Genomic DNA, 6733 nt, shown 5'->3' on the forward strand with positions numbered 1-6733 from the left:
CCCGCGCTGCGACCACCGCGACCGCCTCCGTCGCCCAGCCGAAGCAGAGAAAGCCGAGGGTGCCGCCGTCCAAGCCATCGGGCATGACAAACGTCGAGTGGAGGGCGGAAGTTCAGCGACGGGAGGCTGTCACCGCCGACCGGCGGAACAGGGCAATCGCCAAGAAGGCCCGTGACAACGCGGCGCGTGCCGCTGCGGCTGCGGCGGACCAAGCCGAGGCCGAGGCGATTCGCTTGGGGATGATGAATCCACCAGGCGGCCACGCCCAGTACGTACCCTGGAGCCAACAAAGCGTCGGCTCTCTGTCCGGCTTCTCGTCATCGCCGCAACCATGGGGATGCACGCCGTCGCCGGGCTACGTTGACGGGGACGCGCACGGTGGATTCAACCCCAACGTCACCTTCCCCATGGACACCCAACCCAGCGCATGACCTCGCCCGCCTTCGCCGGCGTGCAGTACCCTCCATACAACTACTCGCCGCCGGCTTACGCGTGCTCCCTGACGCCCCCTCTCCGCCGTGGCGCGCTGCCCTTCTCATAAGCTTCCACGTTGCACCTCGGCGACACTGACGAGACTAACGCCGACATGGACGACATCATCATGACAGGCTCGGCCGTGGCCGCCGCGTCCCCCGGGTTCGCTACCCAAGACGACACGGTGGACCTCAGCGGTGGCATGGACGGCGAGCTCGAGTACGGCGAGGAGGAGCCGGAGGAGCACGAGGAGGAGGAGCCGGCGACTGTCCCGGCGAGGAGGCGCAAAAAGAAGAAGGGGCGGCCAGGACCGGCGAGCCGCGCATTAAGTGGACGTCCAAGGAACAGGAATGCCTCGCCGAAGCGTGGAAAGTCGTCTGCCTCGACCCGACCATCGGCACAAACCAGAGTATCGAGACGTACCAGGAGCGCATCAAGGCCGAGTTCGACGAGCGCAAGCTCGTCGACCCCTACTTTAAAGGCGTCTACATGCAGCGCGAGGCGAAGGCATGGCGAATCATTGGGGGCTCATCCAGGCGGCGTGCAACAAATGGCATGGGATCGTCGAGGAGATCGCGGCTTGCCCGGAGAGCGGCGCCAACGTCGAGGATCAGGTACGGCACGCCGGTCTCCCGCTTCTATTCGCCGTGCGCGCCCGCCAACTGTTTGTTCCTCCGCGTAGCTGGTGCGCATGTTCGCCTTGTATCGCCTAGGCAACCGCGACCAAGAGTTCAAGTACCTCTATGTTTACAAGCGCATTGACAAGTTCGAGAAGTGGGCGGAAGTCTGGCGTGCCCTCGACAAGGCCAAGGAGACCTACAAGCCGTACGCGCCGACGGCGGGCGCGTCAGAGGGGCGGCCGGACGGAAACAAATGGGCCAAGAAGGCGAAACACGTCGACGCGGCTACCACGCGGGTGCAGGAGTCCATCGAGCATTGCCTCACTGAAGCACAGGCCCGGGCCGTCCTGCATGAAGAGAAGACCGAGGCGCGATGGTCGGCATTGATGACGAGCAGCGCCGTCAAGCTCGACCTACTCCGGACCAACGTCGCCACGAAGAAGAGGAACACCGACCTGGCTTTCCTGTTGGGCGGGGCGGACATGCTTCAGAGCAACGACGAGGCGGTCAAGGCGTGGTACTTGGCGGAGCGTGGTCTCATCCTGAACCAGCTGCCGTCAACGGCGCCGCCAACTCCTATGCCCACGCCGCCAAGCCCGAGCGATGATGCCTCCACGACTCCCCGCAGCACAGAAGCCACGCCGACGCCGCCCAGCACAGAAGAAGCTCTGACCCCGCCAAGCCCGCGCACACCGACTCCGCCGACGCCAGAGGTCGACCTCGTCGTCTGATGCGCTGCACGCACGTCCTTTCTTTTTGAATGCCGAACTTTTTATTCGATCGTCGAACTGTGGCCGCATGATCGCTGGATTTTTGGCGTCTATTTTGTGAGCGGGAATGACTATGTTTGAATTTGCCGCGGGTTGGGGGGCGCCTGGGGCGTGGCTGGAAGCTAGGTCGCCCCCAGAGGCCGATCTAGCGTCGATTCACCTTAGGGCGCTCTTTTTCAATGCCCTGTGGGGCTGAACGACTGGAGATGCTTTGAGAGAAGAATTTCATTTTCCAAGGGCCCAGAGCACACTAGTAGAAGCTGACAGGCCGTGGCTGGGCTTTTCCAGCGCAGCAAGCATGAAAGCCAAGGGCAGTAAGGATGGATGACTTCTGTGTAGTGTAGACGTGTAGTCAACACGGAAATCTGCTTTTTCTTCTTTTCTCGGTTGTTCCCCCAAAACATACTATCAATTTATCCAACGGATCCACCTGCAGTACGACGGTGCACGATGCCAGCTCACCCGTGATTTCGCATATGCTTCCTTTGAAATTAGTTGTGCTATTTTTTCTCATCCCACAGTTGGCCGTTTGGGGAAGATATCACATAATACCATGATGAGAGCTGCTATACGTACTATCAAATCAAAATCACTAATTAAGGAGTAATTGAAATCACTAATTAAGGAATACTCGTTGCAAAGAACACTTCATTTTTCTAGGTCATGACAAGTGACGCATATGCAGCACGCCACTTGTCGCAATCCGGGAGTTTTCCCTTTTTTCGTAGATTTGTTTATTCAAAACGTTTTATCTCTTAAACCATGCGTCCAAATCTTGAACCGTTTTCACCATTGGATTCCTCGCGTCGAGATCTTCAAACTAGATCCCATGTTGATAGATATTGACAAAATTTTTTTTCACGAAAAAACCCAGTGAAAAAACTGAACCGGGAGCACGGTTTTTTCCCTTTCCGAAAGAGGCACGCCCGTGCCTCTCGCAAAATCACAACCGTGCCTCTCGCGAAAGCAAAACCGTGACTCTCGTGTAAGGAAAAAAAACGGAAAACGCGTTTTTTTTTCTGTTTTCCGAGAGGCACGACCTTGACTCTCGCGAAAGCACAACCGTGCCTCTCGAGAAAGAAAAAAAACAGAAAACACGTATTTTTTCCCTTTCTGAGAGGCACGGTCGTGACTTTCGCGTAAGCACAACCGTGCCTCTCACGGAAGCAAAACCGTGACTCTCACGAACGAAAAAAAAACAAAAAACGTGTTTTGTTTTTCCGAAAGCACAACCGTGCCTCTCGCGAAAGCAAAACCGTGACTCTCGCGAAAGAAAAAAACAGAAAGCGCGTTTTTTTCGTTTCCGAGAGGCACGACCGTGACTCTCGCTAAAGCACAACTGTACCTCTCGTGAAAGAAAAACCGTGACTTTCACGAAAGAAAATAAAAATAAAACGCGTTTGTTTCGTGAAAAAAAAAATTCCCGAATTTTTTTTGATCGAAAAGCTAAGAAAGACAGGAGAAAAACCAAAACGTCGAAAAAACCGAAAAAACCCGTTTAAAAAGCCGAAAACGCGTGCGGAAAAATAAAAAAAACAAAATCCGAAGGGAGCGTCCAGAGCGCGACACATGGCGAATGGCTGAGAGCGCGCCAAGTGGCGCTGATCGTTGCGAGGCTCCCGAAGGAGCGCTCGTTAACTAGTTGCTCCCCGATCAAATTCTATACGATCTTTGTATGACAAGACTCGTCTGGTGTGGTGGGCCCAAACCTCGGGAAACGGGCCTGTCTCTTGTCATACAAATTGTATGATAATTGATCGTATGTGAGGCAGTTTTGTACCATGATACTATGTTTCCAAATTCAAATTTCTATGTTTCAAAAAAAATTATGAATGTTACAAGACATGTGTCTACAACCCCTAAAAAGTTCAAATCCAAAATCAAAATATACATGGAGAAACAAAAAAAGAGAAATCCACATGTGAATAGTAACATTTTTGTATTTGCGTGACACTATTCATGCTGAATTTATACATTTTTATTTCTCGTGTATTTTGTATTTGGATCTGAATTTCTTGGGGATTAGACATGTCTTGTGAACATTCACAAGAAAATTCAGATTTTTTGAAACGTTTAAATTTGATCTTTTTTTTTTGCGGGGAGTTTAAATTTGATCTTTGTGACATGGTATCATGATATCATGTGATACATGGTATCATAGGATATTTTCCCGTTTGTCACTGAAGGCACATCATGATTTGTTGTGTACATGTTTGCAGCTGTGTCTCAAAAATCTTATTGATAATTATTACCTTTGTCGGAGGGGGTGGTCATCATGCCGGATGAGGCAAGAGAGGCGAGGCCGCCGGCGGCGTCGAGGTTGAGGTCGTCGTCCATGACGGGTGTGGGGCGGGAGCGCGCGTGGGCGGAGGGTTTGGGGAAAAATGGAGAGAAATGATGGTGGCTGTCACCGATTGGCGGGCCCAGGGAAAGGAATAGGCGCGCGCGCGTCCATCTCGTGTCCGCGGCGACGTAAATCCGGCTAAAAAATGGATCAAAAATGGGTCGGCATGCGGACGCCAAGCGAACACTCGTCCCTTTGGGTCGGCGCGTTGGGCTGCTTTTGTGTCTGTGCCGACCCAAACGAACGCCAGCAGACAAAATGAACCGCCTCGTTGGAATTGCTCTTAAGTCATCAGAGCAGTTCTCGCCGGATAGCACACACCGAGGAGCTGATTCTACAATATAAGGGCATGTACAACGGCATCTACTCAGTCATCTGTAACCCATGCCACGGTAAGATTTTTTATTAGGTGGAGGAGGGAGAATCAGGAGAGAGAATGAATGTGTCTGTAATTTAGCAGGCCGTCAAGACCCCGTAAAAATCTCTACTTACCGATAGCCCTTTCCCCGTTGTATGATCAGTCGTTGTTAACTTGCTATTTCTCCAACGCCCGGCCAGCAAACCCCAACAGCTACGGCGGAGATCGTGGGCAAGACGGCTTGGATGTCTATACGTGACGTGAAGGATTGTTACAGACAGTAAGGCGCCCCCACTACGATCCATCTACATAATCATACGCACCTACACACCTAGACCAAAGGTAAAACTGCTCCCTTCAATTCCAAGATCAAGTGAGCTAGGACGTAGTACTACTACGCATGTCCGTAAAGAAATCAATAGGGATGCTTGAGTTTCCCCCCTAACCCTAAACCCCCTGGCTACGCTGGAGGCGATTAGGGTTTGGACGTGGAAACAGCCTTCGTCCGGTGATCTATCGCCGGTGCGAGAGATCCTGGGGGGGGGGGGGGAGAGTACTTGCGCATGGCAGGATCCAACTCTGCGGCGGGGGCGGAGCTGGAGAACGACCCTCTCGCGGGTCGCGCGGCCAGGAAACAACTGGAGGAAGCTCTAGGGAAACTTGATATCTCCGAGGAAGAGGCGACTCCTTTGATACTTGATGATCGCATCGAGGACGGACCGGTGAAGTGGCTGTTGGCTGGTAAGGTGCTACACCGTAATCAACTCCATATCCAGACTATCACCAATGCCTTGCGACCGGCATGGGGAAATCCACGAGGTCTTCAGTCCAGATCTGCCGGAATTAACATCTTTGTGGCAGAGTTTGAGAACCAGAGAGATAGGGATCGTGTTTGGGGGGGGGGTCCCCATGGCATATCAATAAGAATGCGGTGGTGCTAGCGGAATTTGATGACTGCATGAGGCCGGATGAGGTGAAGTTTGATAAGTTGCAAGTATGGGCAAGGGTTGTTAACCCGCCGTACAATTTGCATGATGAGGCATGGTGGAAGCCAATAGCTCAACAGATAGACAAGAACGCTCTTTCAGTTAAATTTGACCACAATGGTGGGTTTCTGCGAGCGAGAATTTCCATCGATGTTGCAAAGCCGATCAGGCGTTGGATCCTGATAGATTCTGCCAGGAGGAAGAAGGTAGATATGTACGATATCCAGTATGAAAATATACCTTACTTCTGTTTCTCCTGTGGTAGGTTAGGGCACTCAGACTTGTATTGCCCAACTCCTGGTTCTAGGGACGAGAATGGAGAGCTCCCGTTTGGCCCAAAATTACGAGTTCCTGACGAGTCTCGGAAGTCACCGAGTAGTGAAAAATTCTTCCAAGGATCCAAAGAAGGGTGCCAGCAACAAGCCAACGGCTAGAAACTCAAGCACCAATAAGGAGCCGGGGGAAGAGGTGATTTCCCCGATTAAGCATAGGCCACCACCAAAGAGGAAAGATGCTCCGAACCAAGTATACAGACTGGTGGTGAAAACCTTGCTGCTCACAGATGGGGAACCGAGTACAGCCAACGGAGATGAAACTGTTGGCAAGGATGGTGAGACTTCTGCTAGCAATGAAGTGGAAGGTGATGACTTTGTACGGGACCCAAAGAAAAAGAAGCCCACACCAGAGAATTCGGCATAGACCGCGCCGCGGTCCTGCCCGACATAATGACATGCTTGAGCTGGAACTGCCGGGGGCTTGGGAACCCCGAGGCAGTTCGCGAGCTTCGTAGTATAGTGAAGCTAGAAGGACTCACTCTTCTCTTTGTGATGGAAACGAAAATTCAAGCTAAAAGAGTTGAGGCTTTGAAGTACACTCTCGGTTTTGGAGGGTGTTTTGCAGTCGACAGTGTTGGCCTAAGTGGTGGCATTGGTCTGTTTTGGTCACGTGATGTGACTGTTGAGTTGAAAAATTTCAGCAAGTGTCACATTGATGTGGTGGTTCATAGTAACAATTAGAGTTCATCGGTTTGGAGGTTTACTGGTTTTTACGGGGCGCCGAGAGCTTCAGATCATGGTGAAAGCTGGCAGCTCCCGTGCACTCTCTTTACTATACCCCATGCAACATGGCTGTGTATGGGGGATTTTAATGAAACGCTCTATGCATCCGAACACTTTAGCAAA

This window comes from Triticum aestivum, chromosome 6A, assembly GCF_018294505.1.
Source record: "Triticum aestivum cultivar Chinese Spring chromosome 6A, IWGSC CS RefSeq v2.1, whole genome shotgun sequence".
In the NCBI taxonomy this organism is placed as follows: domain Eukaryota; kingdom Viridiplantae; phylum Streptophyta; class Magnoliopsida; order Poales; family Poaceae; genus Triticum; species Triticum aestivum.